Source organism: Vombatus ursinus, unplaced genomic scaffold (genome assembly GCF_900497805.2).
Source record: "Vombatus ursinus unplaced genomic scaffold, bare-nosed wombat genome assembly UNPS02015398.1, whole genome shotgun sequence".
In the NCBI taxonomy this organism is placed as follows: domain Eukaryota; kingdom Metazoa; phylum Chordata; class Mammalia; order Diprotodontia; family Vombatidae; genus Vombatus; species Vombatus ursinus.
The window spans coordinates 4,174,143-4,190,314 of NW_020955176.1; positions in this window are offsets into that span (position 1 = coordinate 4,174,143).

Sequence of the window (16,172 nt, forward strand, 5' to 3'; positions counted from 1 at the left end):
TTCCTTGAGAGCTGGGCCTGCTTTGCTTTTTCATTTGTATCCCCAGCACCCAATAGATGACTTAGCACACAATAAGCACTTAATTTTTTTTCCTTCATTCATTCATTTTTTGAGAAAGGCTAAATGGAGGAGAAGAATACTGCCACAACAACTCTTGCTGCTCATCTGCTTGCCAAAAGAAATAAGAAGACAAGTAGAAACAAGTTACCAATTCCTCATCCAGAAGCCATAGAAAAGAGCCAAGAGCCAAAGGGGAGAGTGGAGATGCTAGGCATCTCTTTGTCTTTTCCTTCTTCTTAGATCATAAGTAATTATCTGTCTTCTCAGTAGTGTTCATAGCTTGCTCCTCACCATCCCCAGAGAGATAAGGACATAATTAGAGCTTCAATTAAAATTTTGAAATCCTTGGTGTAAGCTGAGGACAATAGAGGATGCTTCCGGGGTCTAAGTGAATAGGCCAATTTTGAATCACAGGCCCAAACATGATAAGAGTAGAATGCTACCTCCTTATTCCATTCTCATGGCTCATTTTTGCCCCATTTTCTGAGGTCTATTGTTTTGGTTGAGGCCAAGTGGGAGAGGCATGCATATCTAGAAGATAGTGGGTTAGTTAGTAGCACAATGAATAGAATGCTGGGCCTGGAAACCTTCCTGGGTTCAAATCTGGCCTCATACACTTACTTGCTGTGTAACTCTGGGCAAATCACCTAACCCTGCTTGCCTCAGGTCCTCATTTGTAAAATGAGCTGGAGAAGGAAATGGTAAACCACTCCAGTATCTTTGCCAAGAAAACTACAAATGGGGTCATGAAGAGTTGTATATGACTCAACAACAATAACAAAGTGGGGTTTTAATGAATAATCCCTTCCTTCCCTTTCCTTCCCTTCCCTTCTTTTCCCTTCCCTCGAGTTCCCTTCCCTTCCTTTCTCTTCTGTTCTCTTCTCTTCCCATCTCTTCCTTTCCCTTCTTCATGACAGAAGAGGTTGAATAAGTTAGAGGAGTACAGTATAGCAGCTCTCTGCTCTCTGTAGCTTTGCTCTCTGAGATAGGGAGAGAATGAATAGAAGGAATACATTAGAAAGGATGAAAAATAGAAATTCCAGGCGGTATACGATCACAGATTTAGAGCTGGAAAGGACTTTGAAAGTCACCTGGCCTAAACCTCTCATTTTACAGAGAAAAAAGCTGAGACCAGAGAATTTTCCCAAGGTCACAAAGTAGTGACCTCTATAGCAGAGGAAGACTTTGAACTCAGAGCCTCTGAGTCTGCAATCCAGCACTGTTTGCATAATAGCACACATCAAACTTTTATAAGGCCTTAATTGAAAATAACTGATGAAAGCAGGTCACTTTTGTTTGTCTTTGCCATTAAAAGCTGTATAAAGTGCTTTGGATTGGGAGTGGGCCAAAGGTTTTTGTTTTGAAGGTTTAAAAATAGAAAGATGGTTATTTTTTATTTCTTTTATTTTGGTCTTGCCCTTGTCTTTAGTTTTATGTGATATTAATCAAGAGACCATCTTGGGAAACATTTTGAACTCAGATCCTAATTTAGTATGAAAAGCAGCTTAGTGAGAGAGAACAATGGAGGCTCATAAATGAAAAGCAATAAATAAATAATGCAATAAAGTTACAGTGGAAACTACAATTGAATGTGGTTGACCCCCAAGATCAAGCTATGCACTCAGGTCTCAGCAATAAGGATGGCTACCCAGACCACTTCATATATTTTGAGTACCCTTCTCCAAGTCAAAGACTTGGTCAATTTTAGAAATGTTTCTAGCAAGATGTTCTTCCAAGTCTAAGTTCTGGAGTATGAGAAGTTGTTGACTCTGCTCTATGTTTTTTGAAAGAAGAGAAACCAAACCTGACTAGTGTCACTCCAACCAACTTGAATGAGTTTGGGTTGGAATGGATCCAATCAATCCAAGATTCATAGCCCTTTAGAATTGAAATGAACCTTAGAGCTCTTCTACCTCAGTATTTCCAAATTAGGGTCTGTGGAAATAGGATGTACAGGAAAAATTTTGTTGTTAGTAATATAATTCTCTTTAAAATATATATCATTATTTTTAGAATAAGCTTACTGAATTGAACTGAGTTGTTCAACCTGGCCTAGAAGTCTTCAGCCTTTCCCCATTTCCTACCTCTCCCCATTCCCCTCCCCCCACTTCTCATGTCTTGTTTCCTGATTCTTGTCTTATCCCCAATCAATCAATAGGCATTTATGAAACACCTACTGAATACCAAGCCCTGTATTAGGTATATAGTAAATGAAGCAGTATCTGCCCTAAAGGAGCTTATATTCCATTAGGTGAGACATCAAGATCTGGTAGGCCCTAGCTTCAAAAGAGTTGTCAACTGAAAAAACTTTTTTCTGATCCTCCCATATTTTAGTGTTCTTTCATCTAAAACTACCTTGTACTCCTTTCATCTACATACACAAACATGTATGTATATGTATATACCTATATAGGTTGTCCCAAAAGCTTTAATAGTTTACTTCACTGAGACTTTTGAGATACCCTCTATATACACACATACATATATATATATAAATATAAATAAATTCAATTATATAAATACACAATGCATGCATATATACATATTGTTCAGTCATTTTCAGTCATGTCCAACTCTTCATGACCCTATTTGGGTTTTTCTTTGCAAAGATACTGGAATGATTTGCCATTTCCTTCTCCAGCTCATTTTACAGCTGAGGAAACTGAGGTAAACAAGGTTAAGTGACTTGCCCACAGTCACACAGCTAGTAAGTGTCTGAGGCCAGATTTGTTGATGAATCTTCCTAACTCCAGGTCTGGCACTTTATCCACTGCACCATCTAACTGCTGCATGTACATATACTACACTAATAAAGCCTTAGGCTACACTAAGACTCGGGACATCCTGTCTATGTGTGTGTATATACATAAATATACAAGTATACATGTGTATATATTATATATGTACGTATATGGATATACATGTATGTATAATACATACAAAATGAGTATAAGGTAGCTTTGGCACTAGTATCTATTGAGATCAGAAACAGTTCTTTCCAAGTGACTATTTTAGAACCAGAGCCATCTGGGTCTTGTTGTTACAGGAGATTTAAGATGTTAGTAAAGGTTTTCAGAGCTCCTACCTGCTGCTCAGCCCAGGCAGCCCATAGCTTCAAACCTCACTTCTCTTTCCCTACAGTTCATAACTTAGCTCACCTCCCTGGATTATGCATATTTTAAAATTTGAGGATAAGAGTTTGTGTCTTACCCAATAGGCAATGGGGAGCCAGGGAATGTCTTTAACTAGAGGAATGATGAAGCCAAACTTGTTTATTCCAAAAATGATGGGAAGCCATATATGAAGGATTATTGGAGAAGGGAGGGACCAGAGGCAGGAAAACCAGCTAAAAGGCTATTATTATAGAATGGTAAGAGGCAAAAAGGACCAGAACTAGGTTGGCTGCAGTGGGAATGGAAAGCAGGGGACATATATAAGAGATATTGTAAAGAAAGAACTGATAAGATTTGATAGCTGATTGGTTATGGCTAGCCAGGTTGACTGGTAGGGTATTAGTGTCATAGACAAAAATAGAGATGTTAGAATGAAGATGATGACTTCCATTCTGGACATGTTGCATCTGAGATACTGGTGAAACATCCAGGTTGTTTTCATGGCAACCTGGGGGACCCAAGAGAACTAATTGAAGTGGGTCACTGCCAGGGAGCTCCAGGCTTTGAATAGTGATGGTAAGAAGAAGGAGAGGCCTTTGCTTTGTTCATCCATAATAATAGCTAGCATTAACAGTTCTTTCAGGTTTAGGAAACATTTTACCTAAATTATGTCACTTGAGCTTCATAACCACCCTGTTTCTTCATTTTACAGGTGAGGAAACTGAGGTTCAGAGGGTAAGTGACTTGCTCACATACTCATAGCTATTAAGTGTCAGAGGCAGAATTTAAACTCAGGTCTTCTTGACTTAAAGCAGGAATTTTGTCCATTCTGCTACCAATTAAACATGTAGGCAGCTAGGTGACTCAGTGGATAGAGCCCTGGACCTGTAGTCTCTTAACATGTCTTTGCCTCAGTTTCCTTATCTGTAAAATGGAATGATGATAGCACCTACCTCACAGGGGTGTTGTGAAGACAAAATAAGAAAATATAAAGTTCTCAACAAATGCTAGCTATTATTATCATCATTTAAAAAAATTAGACTGAAAGATCCACATGTATTTGCTTATAGTAAATCTCCTTATAAGCCAGGTATTATTAACTCTTGTGATATAAAGAACCATGGAAGGGCCAGGCAAAGGTTAGATCCATTTATCTACTGGGATAGTTGGACACTACTAGGCCCTAGATGAAAATTCCTCTCACCTCAATTACAAGATGGGGAAAAATTAATATTCTGCTGATGGGTCTACCTATTTCGTCTTTCTCCCCTCCAATCCATCTTCCACTCAGCCACTAAAGCGATTTTCCTAAAGCACAGATCTGATCATGTAACCCACCCCACCCCCCAATAAACTCCAGTGACTCCTTGTTGTCTCCAGGAGCAAATACAAAATTCTCTGTTTGGCATTCAAAGCCCTTCATAGCCTAGCCCCCTCTTACCTTTACAGACTTCTTACACCTTACTCCGCAACAAGTACTCTTCTGTCCAGTGACACTGGCCTCTGGGCTGTTGCACAAACAAGACAATCCTGTCTTAATTCTGGGTATTCTCTCTGGCTGTCCCCCATGCCTGGAATGCTCTCCCTCTCTCACTTTGACTACTGACTTCCCTGGCTTCCTTTAAGTCCCAACTAAAATCCCACCTTCTACAGGAAACCTTCCCCAACTCTTATTAATTCTAGGGCTTTCTCCCCTGTTAATTATTTCTTATTTATCCTGTATATAGCTTGCTTTGTATATGTTTGTTTACATGTTGCCTCCCCCATTATATTATAAGCTCCTTGAGAGCTGGGAACATCTTTTGTCTCTTTTTAAAAAAAATTAATTTACTTTTAGTTTGCAACAATCACTTCCATAAGTTTTGAGTTTTAAATTTTCTCCCCTTCCCTGTCTGTCTCCCTCCCCAAGATGGAGTACAATCTGATATAGGTTCTACACATACATTCCTATTAAACATATTTTCACATTAGTCATGTTGTAAAGAAGAATTAGAGCCAATAAGAGGAACCACAAGAAAAAAGAAACAAAACAAAACAGAAGAAAAAGAAAAAAAAAAGAGAAAATAGTATGCTTCTATCTGAATTCAAACTCCATAGTTATTTCTCTGGATGTGGATAGCATTTTCCATCATGAAACTTTTGGAGATGTCTTAGATCCTTGTATTGCTGAGAAGAGCTAAGTCTATCAAAGTTAGTCATTGCACAACGTGGCTGTTAGTGTGTACAATGCTCTCCTGGCTCTGCTCACTTCACTCAGCATCAGTCCATATAAGTCTTTCCAGGTTTTTCTGAAGTCCATCTGCTCATCATTTCTTATAACACAATAGTATTCCATTACATTCATATACCACAACTTCTTCAGCCATTCCCCAACTGATGGGCACCCTGTCAATTTCCAATTCTTTGCCACCACAGAAAGAGCTGCTATAAATATTTTGATACATGTGGGTCTTTTCCCCATTTTTATGATTTCTTTGGGATACAGCCCTAGAAGTGCTATTGCTGAGTCAAAGGGTATGCACACTTTTATAGCCCTTTGGGCATAGTTCCAAATTGCTCTCCAAAATGGTTGGATCATTTCACAACTCCACCAACAATGCATTAGTGATCCAAATTTCCCACGTCTTCTCCAACATTTATCATTTTCCTATTTTGTCATGATAGGTGTGATGTGGTACCTCAGAGTTACTTTGATTTGCATTTCTCTAATCAATAGTGATTCAGAGCATTTTTTCATATGACTATAGATAGCTTTAATTTCTTCATCCAAAAACTGCCTTTCACATCCTTTGACCATTTATCAATTGGGGAATGACTTGTATTCTTATAAATTTGACTTAGTTCACTATGTATTTTAGAAGTGAGGCCCTTGTCAGAGACATTGGTTGTAAAAATTCTTTTCCCTTTTTCTGCTTCCCTCTTAATCTTGATTGCACTGGCTTTTTTTGCGTAAAACCTTTCAATTTAATGTAATCAAAATTATTCATTTTGCATTTCGTAATGTTCTCTATCTCTTGTTTGGTCATAAATTCTTCTGTTCTCTATAAATCTGACATGTAAACTATTCTTTGCTCTCCCAGTTTGCTTACAGTATCAGTCTTTATATCTAAATCATGTAACCATTTTGACTTTATTTTGGTGTATGGTGTAAAATTTTGGTCTATGCTTAGTTTCTGCCATACTCTTTTCCAGTTTTCCCAGCAGTTTTTGTCAAATAGTGAGTTCTTTTTTTTTTTTCAGTCAGAGACAAGGTTTATTAGAACATCTGTCATATTGGGCAGACCCTTAAGGAGTCTAAACATTAGTAAGTTATTGGCTAGTTTATATGTATCTGACCAGTGGCTAGATTATAAGAATCCCAGCATCTTAATGGAGACAAGATGGACCTTATATACAGAAGGTCTGTGGGAGGGATCTAGGAGTGGCCAAGTAGTTTGGGGTGACTGGAGGAGGGGTCTAAGGCAATCTGGATGGAAGTGTCCAGTAAACTAGGGTAAACAGAACTCCTGGGACCTGGACAATGGAGTCTAGCTGGGATTAAGTGTGGGAAATGGCCAGGGACCATAGGGAGTTAAAACAATGGAGGGAAGATTGGGTGTAGCCACAATGAAAGGCCAGTTGATGGGATTATAGCCTCAGGTGAACCAGAGATTTGACCATGTGGGAAAGTCCAGGGTTTTTCCTTTCTGGGGCCCAGATCCTAATCCCCTCATTCCTCCCTCAAACAAATGGGACCCAAATTCTTTTGGAGTAAGGGGCGAAAGTCTTGGCTTCTGAAACTGCTTCCTGCTGGCAAGGGGTATAGAGCTGTCCCTGCTTCGAGGGGATCCCAAAGAGGTTGACTGGAACTGAGCACAGGCTGCATCCAGGGAACCATGTGGGAACATTGACTGGTACTTGCTGTTTGCTACCAACTGTAGGTGAACGGCCCATAGTCTGGAAGACATAAATCTGACAGAAAAGAACTGCAGGACTCAGATATAAAGCAGGGACTAGATTTAGGGCCCAACTTTGAGAGGATAAAACATCCTTAGCTCTGTTTGGATTCAGATAATTCGGTTTTCCAACCATGTAGTATCAAATCCATCTCATAGCCAGACTCAGGAATAGCCAGGTGGGTAACATTCCCTTTCTAAGGAACATAATGGGGAAACTGAGCCAGGAGGATCCCATCTTAGACTGAGGCTAAAATTGTCCTCTCAACTTTTCCCAATGCTGACTTCCCACCAGTATCACCTTCTCTGAGTAGCTTATGGCATTTCTCTCAGATGATGGATTATTGATTATTGATGGAATATGACCTATCAGACAACTCAAAATAAAATCCTATGAGCTTTTACCTCAAACAGCAAGTTTTACTAATCACAGCTTAGGAAAAACTTTTCCAGGATTTACATCTCAAATTTAAATTTTTCCTAATGTAAAAAGCCAATCATTAGAGATTTCTATACACTTGCAAATTCTCAGCAAGCCTTACACAACCCAAACAAGCTTTTTGGCTAGTTTACACATTAAAACAATAACCAACAGTAGCTAAATTATTTTAGCAGTAACCAAGTTATGAAAAGTTGTTTGACATAACTGATACAGAAAGTCCACCAATTTGAAACTTGAATCAAACCCATTATCAATCAAATGACTTCAGTTTTGTTAAATGCACTTCCAAATTACTTTACACAGAGAATCAACATCTCATCATTAACAGTTAAAACTACAAATTTAAAAGAGCATGCTTACCCAAGTTCAGAGGCCAGCTTCTTTACCTTGAGCAGGATGTGCTGAATCTGGGTGATGCTTCTAGGCAAAGGTTGCCCCAGAGCCCAAGGCCATTTCCAGGGGGGCCCCATGCTGTAAGTGCTGCCCCTCTCCCCTCCTTCCTTTCCCAGGTGGGGGAGGGGGAAATCAAAAGTGAGGGGTAAAGGGTGAAACTCTCTTCTCCTATGAGTGGAGTTAACATACCCACTTGACTCAAGGGAAGAGAGTGGGAGAAAGGAGTGACCAGGGTTGTAAAGAGGAGTTCTAAACTCCTTAATGATCAATCACAAACCTCCAGAATCTGCCAAGATATTTTTAGCTGTTCTAACTTTCCCTGTAACCTACATGAAGGAGGATTCAGAGGTTCAGAGGGAAGGGAGTAAGCCTCAGGGAACCAAAAAGCAACTGCAGTTTTCCCCAATTACCTACTGCCAGGGGAATTAACACAATTGAGTATACACTTCCGGATAGGGCGTCCATCCTTGTTCTCTATGTTGTGGAAGGTGTACCCAGGTCCATGGCCTTGAACTGACCCAGTGGATGGAGAGCCTGAGAGCATCAGGCCGAGTGTGAGACAGCCTCGTAAGTGTCTGCCCGAAAAGCACCTCCAAGCCTTGATGCTTGAAGAGCAACCTTAACTGCAGAGTAAGAAAGGAGGGGAGTGGGGAGGCTTACATACCTTTCAGTCTTGGCTGGAGAAGAACTTGGGGTTAGGCAATTTCACCATATGGGCCACCAAAATGATGTGGTTTAGAGGTTTTGGGGTGCTGGGACCCCAAAATCACAACACGCAGGTCCTGCCCAAAAGAATTTGACCCAAACCTTCTTTCAGCTAAAGACAAGGTTTATTAGAACATTCGTCATATTGGGCAGAATCTTAAGGAGTCTAAACATTAGTAAACTATGGGCTAGATTGTATGTATCTGACCAGTGGCTAGATTATAAAAATCCCAGCCAAATAGTGAGTTCTTATTCCAGAAGCTGGAGTCTTTGAGTTTATCAAACAGTAGATTGGTATAGTCATTGACTACTGTGTCTTGCATACCTAACTTATTCCTCTGATCCACCACTCTATTTGTTAGCCAGTACCAAGTAGTTTTGATGATTGCTTCTTTACAATACAATTTTGATATCCGGAATGTTTAGACCACCTTCCCTTGCATTTCTTTTCATTAGTTCCCTTGATATTCTGGATGTTTTGTTCTTTCAAATAAATCTTCTTATTATTTTTTCTAGCTCTATAAAATAATTTTTTGGTAGTTTGATTGGTATGGCACTGAATAAGTAAATTAGCTTAGGTAGAATTGTCATTTTTATTATATTAGCTCGTCCTACCCATGAGCAACTGATGTTTTTCCAATTATTTAGATCTGACTTTATTTGTGTGAAAAGTGTTTTGTAATTGTGTTCATATAGTTCCTGAGTTTGTTTTGACAGGTAGACTCCTAAATATTTTGTAATATCTACAGCAACTTTAAATGGAATTTCTCTTTCTATCTCTTGCTATTGGGCTTTGTTGGTAATATATAGAAATGCCAGTGATTTATGTGGGTTTATTTTATATCCTGCAATTTAGCTAAAATTATTTATTATTTCAAGTAGTTTTTTACTTGATTTTCTAGGATTCTCTAAGTATATCATCATATCATCTGCAAAGAGTGATAGCTTTGTTTCTTCTTTGCCTAGTCTAATACCTTCAATTTCTTTTTCTTCTCTCAGGGCTAAAGCTAACGGTTCTAGTACCATATTGAATAACAGTGGTGATAATGGACATCCTTGTTTCACCCCTGATCTTATTGGAAATGCTTTTAGCTTATCCCCATTACATATAATGCTTGCTGGAGATTTTAGGTAGATGCAACTTATTATTTTAAGGAAGACTTCATTTATTCTTGTGTTCTCTAGTGTTTTTAATAGGAATGGGTGTTGTATTTTGTCAAAAGCTTTTTCTGCACCTATTGAGATAATCATATGGTTTCTCTTAGTTTTGTTGTTGATATGATCAATTATGCTGATAGTTTTCCTAATATTGAACCAGTCTTGCATTCCTGGTGTAAATCCTACCTGGTTGTAGTGTATTATTCTCATGATAAGTTGCTGTAATCTTTTTGCTAATATTTTATTTAAAATTTTTTCGTCTATATTCATTTGGGAAATTGGTCTATAATTTTCTTTCTCTGTTTCAACTCTTCCTGGTTAAGATATCAACACCATATTTGTATGATAAAAAAAATTTGGTAAGATTCCTTCTTCGCTTATTTTCCCACATACTTTAGATAATATTGGAATTAATTGTTCTTTAAATGTCTGATAGAATTTGCTTGTAAATCCATCTGGCCTTGGAGACTTTTTCCTAGGAAGTTCATTGATGGCTTCTTCAATTTCTTGATGGGGTTACTGAACCTGAGAAAAAAGTATTTAATATTTAATACTATTTAAGTATTTTACTTCCTTTTCTGTTAATCTGGGCAATTTATATTTTTGTAGATATTCATCCATTTCACTAAGATTGCCAAATTTATTGACATAGAGCTGGGCAAAAATAGCTCCTATTTATTGTTTTACTTTCCTCTTCATTGGTGATGAATTCACCCTTTTCATTTTTGATACTGGTAATTTGGTTTTCTTTCTTTTTTTAAATTAAATTAACCAAAAGTTTATCTATTTTATTGGTTTTTTCATAAAACCAGCTCTTAGTTTTATTTATTAATTCAATAGTTTTCTTAATTTCAATTTTATTAATCTCTCCTTTGGTTTCAGTATTTCTAATTTGGTATTTAGTTTGTTCTTTTTAATTTGTTCTTTTTCTAGTTTTTTTTTTTAATTGCATGCCCAAATCATTGATCTCCTCTTTGTCTATTTCATTCATGTAAGCATTTAGAGATATAAAACTTCCTCTAAGAACTGCTTTTGCTGCATCCCATAAGTTTTGGTATGTTGCCTCATTATTGTCATTCTCTTGAATGAAGTTATTGATTATTTCTATGATTTGTTGTTTGACTCACTTATTTTTTAGGATTAGATTATTTAGTTTCCAATTAAATTTTAGTCTATCTTTCCCTGGCCCTTTATTATATATACTTTTTATTGCATCGTGATCTGAAAAGAATGCATTTAATATTTCTGCCTTTCTGCATTGGATTGTGAGATTTTTATGCCCTAGTACATGGTCAATTTGTGTGTGAGTGCCATGTAATGCTGAGAAAAAAGTATATTCCTTTCTATCCCCATTCAATTTTCTCCAGAGCTCTACCATATCTAATTCTTCTAAAATTCTATTCACCTCCTTAACTTCTTTCTTGTTTATTTTGTGGTTAGATTTATCTAGTTCAGAGAGGGGGAGGTTTAGGTCCCCCACTAGGATGGTTTTTGCTGTCTATATCTTCCTATAACTCTCTGAATTTTTCCTCTAAGAATTTGGATGTGATACCACTTGGTGCATATATATTTAGTATTGATACTACTTCATTGTCTATGATGCCTTTAAGCAATGTAGTTTCCTTCCTTATCTCTTTTAATAAGATCTGTTTTTGCTTTTGCTTTGTCTGAGATCAGGATTGCTACCCTTGCTTTTTTTATTTCTGCTAAAGCATAATATATTCTACTGCAGCCTTTTACCTTTACCCTGTGTGTATCCCTCTGTTTCAAATGCGTCTCTTGCAAACAGCATATTATAGGATTATGGTTTTTAATCCATTCTGCTATGTTTCTGTTTTATGGCAGAGTTCATCTCATTGACATTCACAGTTATGATTACTATCTGCGTCTTTCTCTCCATCACATTCCCCTCTCCCCGCTTATGCTTTTCTTTCTCCTTTTTTTTCCTTTTCCCTCCTCACTCGAGTTTTGCTTTTGAACACCACCTCCCTCAGTCTGCCGTCCCTTCTATCAGCCCCCTCCCTTTTCTTTCCCTTTTCCCTTACTACTCCTTCCTTCTCTTCTATCTCCCTTCCCTTTTCTTTCCTCTTTTCCCTTCTACTGCCTAGATGGCAAGTTAAATTTTTATACCTAATTGAGTATGTTATTCCCTCCTTCAGCCAAATCCAATGAGAGTAAAATTCAAACAATGCTCATCTCTCTCCCTTCTTTCCCTCCACTGTAATATGTCTTTGTGCCTCTTCATGTGATGTAATTTACCCTTTTTTGCTTCCCCTTTTCCTCTTTTCCCATTCCCATTCCTTTTCACCACTTCATTAGGTTTTTTATCATTACATCAAAGTCAACTTAAACCCACACCCTCTGTCTATGTACATCCCTTCTAAATGTAATAAAGATACAATTCTCAAGAGTTATAAGTATCATCTTCCCATGTAGGGATGTAAACAGTTTACCCTTATTGAATAACATGCTTTTCCCCTTTCCTGTTTACCTTTTTATGCCTCTCTTGAGTCTTGTATTTGAAGATCAGATTTTCCATTGAGCTCTGGTCTTTTCATCAGGAAAGTCTACGAGTCCCCTATTTCATTGAATGTCCATCTCCTCCCCTGAAAGATTATGCTCAATTTTGCTGGGTAGTTGATCTTTGGATGTAATCCAAGCTCCTTTGCTTTATAGAATATCATATTCTACACCCTATGATCTTTTAATGTAGAAGCTGCAAGGTCCTGCATAATCCTGACTGCGGTTCCACGATATTTGAATTGTTTCTTCCTGGCTGCTTGCAGGATTTTCTCTTGACCTGATAATTCTGGAATTTAACTACAATATTCCTTGGCATTTTCAATTTGGGATCTCTTTCAGAAGGTGATTGATGGATTCTTTCAATGACTATTTTACCCTCTGGTTCTAGGGCCTCAGTGCAGTTTTCCTTGATGATCTCCTGAAAGATGTTGTCCAGGCTGTTTTTTTCATCATGGCTTTCAGGTATACCAATAATTCTTAAGTTTTCTCTCCTGGATCTATTTTCCAGGTCAGTTGTTTTTCCAATGAGGAATTTTACATTTTCTTCTATTTTTTTTACTCTTTTGATTTTGTTTTACTGATTCTTGATGTCTCATAGAGTCATTAGCTTCCAATTGCCCAATTCTAATTTTTAATGAATTGTTTTCTTCAGTTAGCTTTTGTACTTCCTTTTCCATTTGGCCAATTCTACTTTTTAAGAACTTGTTTTCTGTGGTTAATTTTTGTCCTTCCTTTTCTAAGCTATTGACTCTTTTCCATACTTCTATTTCTTTTCCCAATTTTTCTTGTACCTCTCTTATTTGATTTTTAAAATCCTTCTCTATGTTGCTTCTTGGTCATGTTGTTTGCCTTTTTTCTGGTTTTTAAAGTTGATCTCTGCTTCTGGGGCACAAGGGGCACTGTCTTGGGCTTCTTGTGCTGGGTGCTAGGGGCCTGGTTACTAGTTAGCTGAGGTGGGGCTTGCCACTGGCTTGCTGGGACACCTCCCTGCCTGTACTGGCCCCCTTCAGCTATAGCAAGAGGGACCTTTCCTGTTAATTCCCCTAGCCTCACAAGCTAAAAGACTGTGTATCTGGTCTTTCTGCTGACTCTATTATTTCAGGATTTTTCCTAGGGCAATATTTTCTGGGGTTTTCAAGGTCAATAAGGGAAGGAGTGAGTGACTTACTGCTTACTCCACCATCTTGGCTCCTGGAAGTCTAAATAGGTGACTTTCAAACATTCAGTCTGTGAGCTAATAGCTCCAGGAAAAGTGCTGGTGCTGCTGCCTCCACTGCTGCCTCCACTGCTGCCACTGCTGCTACTGATTCAGTCACTCCCAAGGCCTATTCCTGGTTTGCTGGTGCATGGGCTGTGTTGGCATGCCCTGCAGCCCAGTGCTGGACTGCACTTCTATCTTACCCAGTTCCCACAGACCCCTCCCACTGACCTTCTAGGTTGTCTATGGTGTCTGTGGGCTGAGAAGACCGGAACCTGCCACTGCTGCTGGTGATTCAGTCCCCTGAAGCCTGCTCCTGCTCTGCTTAGGCCGGACCTGTGCTGCGCCCTGAACGCCGGATGCTCTTCTCTCAGGCAGGTGCGATAAACCTTTCCTAGGTTGTCTTGGGCTAGAAATCTGCCTCATTCTGTCTATTTTGTGGCTTCTACCACTCTAGAATTTGCTCAGAGTCACTTTTTAGAGCTACTGGGGGTGAGCTCAGGCAAGTTTCTGCTTTCACTCTGCCATCTTGGCTCTGCCTCTTTTGCCTCTTTTCATGTCCTGAGCACTTATCACAGTGCTTGAAACATAGTAAGGGCTAAATAACTGTTTATTGATTGAGTGATAACTTTGTAAGGCATTACTACTAATATTATTATTCCCATTTTAACCATGATAAGATTTGGCTCAGCGAATTTATGTGACTTGTTGCTGCTCTAGTTGTTAGTGTCAGTAGAAGGATTTGACACCAGGGCTTCCAAACTCCAAATCCTTCATTCTATCCCTTGGGCCAGGCTACATCTCAAGGAAGAAACCTTAATGGTTATAGATTTAAAGCTGATGGGATCTTGGAAGTAATCTACCCCAACCCCCTCATTTTACAGATGAAGAAACTGAAGACCAGAAAGAGAAGTGACTTTTCCAAGATCACACTGGAAAACAGAAAAGCCAATTACTCTGACTCAAATCCAGTGCTCCTTCCATGACAGCATATTTACTGAACACCTACTATGTACAAACTGTTATGTTGGGCACTGAAAAAGAAGTAAAGGAAAATGAGACATGATTTTCATTTTAATTCCACAAGGAATTTGTTATCTTGGAGGAGAAGAAAATATTATGTTCATAAATCACTGTGATATAGAATAGAACATAGTATGTGAATAAATAAGACAAAAAGTTTTGTGATCAATCAATCAATAAACATTTATCATGTACCTACTACGTGCTAGGCACCATGCTAAGTGCTAGAAATACAAAAAGAGGCAAAAGACAGTCCCTATCCTCAAATAACTTACAACATGGGTAGACAGAGCTGCAGCTAGGAGTTGGCAATTTTTGATTACAGAGCAAGTACCGTAAACCATTCTGGGGGCAGGTTTAGTTAGTAGCGGGAAGACAGCCTAAGAAACCAACCTAAGGCCCTTGCATGGGGGCCATCGCCAGTCATCTTAACTTTTGTCTTGCCACTGGATATCAATGACTCCGGAGGAGAGAGTGAGGCTGATGACTTTGTACAGCTCCGCCTCACTTAAGCCCAATTGAGGCACGAGTCAAGATGATCCCTTTGATGTCATTGGTCCTTTTCAAGAATGAAGGATCAACAATGAGACCACTCCAGGAAATCAGGGAAGGCTGCTAAATTGGACACGGGAGAGCAAGGCATTAGTGGGAGGAGGAGGCCCATCCCTGCTAACCATCTAGTAATGTCCTATTTTAACTTTGAACTAATTATGCTTCTTAACTCAATACAAAGCTCTTTTGTCCTATGCTATAGAAGGACTACCAATGCTCTTAGTGCCCTCCGAATGGAGACCTTGTTACCTCACGTGACCCTTATTATAGCTCTGAGGTTGGAGCATCTGTAGATCTGTTCTGACAGAGGGGATCAGGGAAGGCTTCATGGAGAAGGTGGATCCAAGAAGAACTTATAGAATTTCATTATATAGAGACAGAAGGAGTGCACTTCAGGCATTGAGAAGCCTGAAGCCATTGAGAAGCCTGCACCATAAGCAGTGGTGCAGAGTCAACAAGCAAGGCAGGAGAGAATCAGCATAGGAATAAGGGAAATGGGATGGTAGACCTCATCTTCTCTCATTGACTGACTAAGCTGTCAATCAGCAGCAGATCAGGCCATTACCTACTAATTTAATACAAGAAGAAGGTCCCAGGCAGGATTCTGAGGATGCAAAGTGTCTGCTGCTGGTTCTTAAGAGCCAGAGCAATAGCAGACTGTTGAATCCACTGCTACTCAGTGTCTCTTTCACCAACTCATAAATAAATAGATGGGGGAAGGGGGACTTAAAACTGCACCCCAGGCTCTGCCAGCAATGAATTGGTTGAAAGCTGTAGAGGGAACAGTCTCCTTCCCCTATAGATTAGCACACGTACTCTACTCATATATATTTTTATTTCCCCCATAACTGAGCTCTAATAGTATAAAATTTTAATGTATAATCTTGGTAGAGACCCTAAGAAAGCATGTACACATGACTTGAATCCACAAAAGTCTCTAATGGGAGACACAACGGGAGACACAACGTTGATGCACAAACCTTTTCTTCTTTCCCCAGCATGGTGCTCTTGAGCAATAATATGGGCAAAAGTTGGCCAGTGGAGAGAAAAGGAAGAGAAACAAAAGGCTG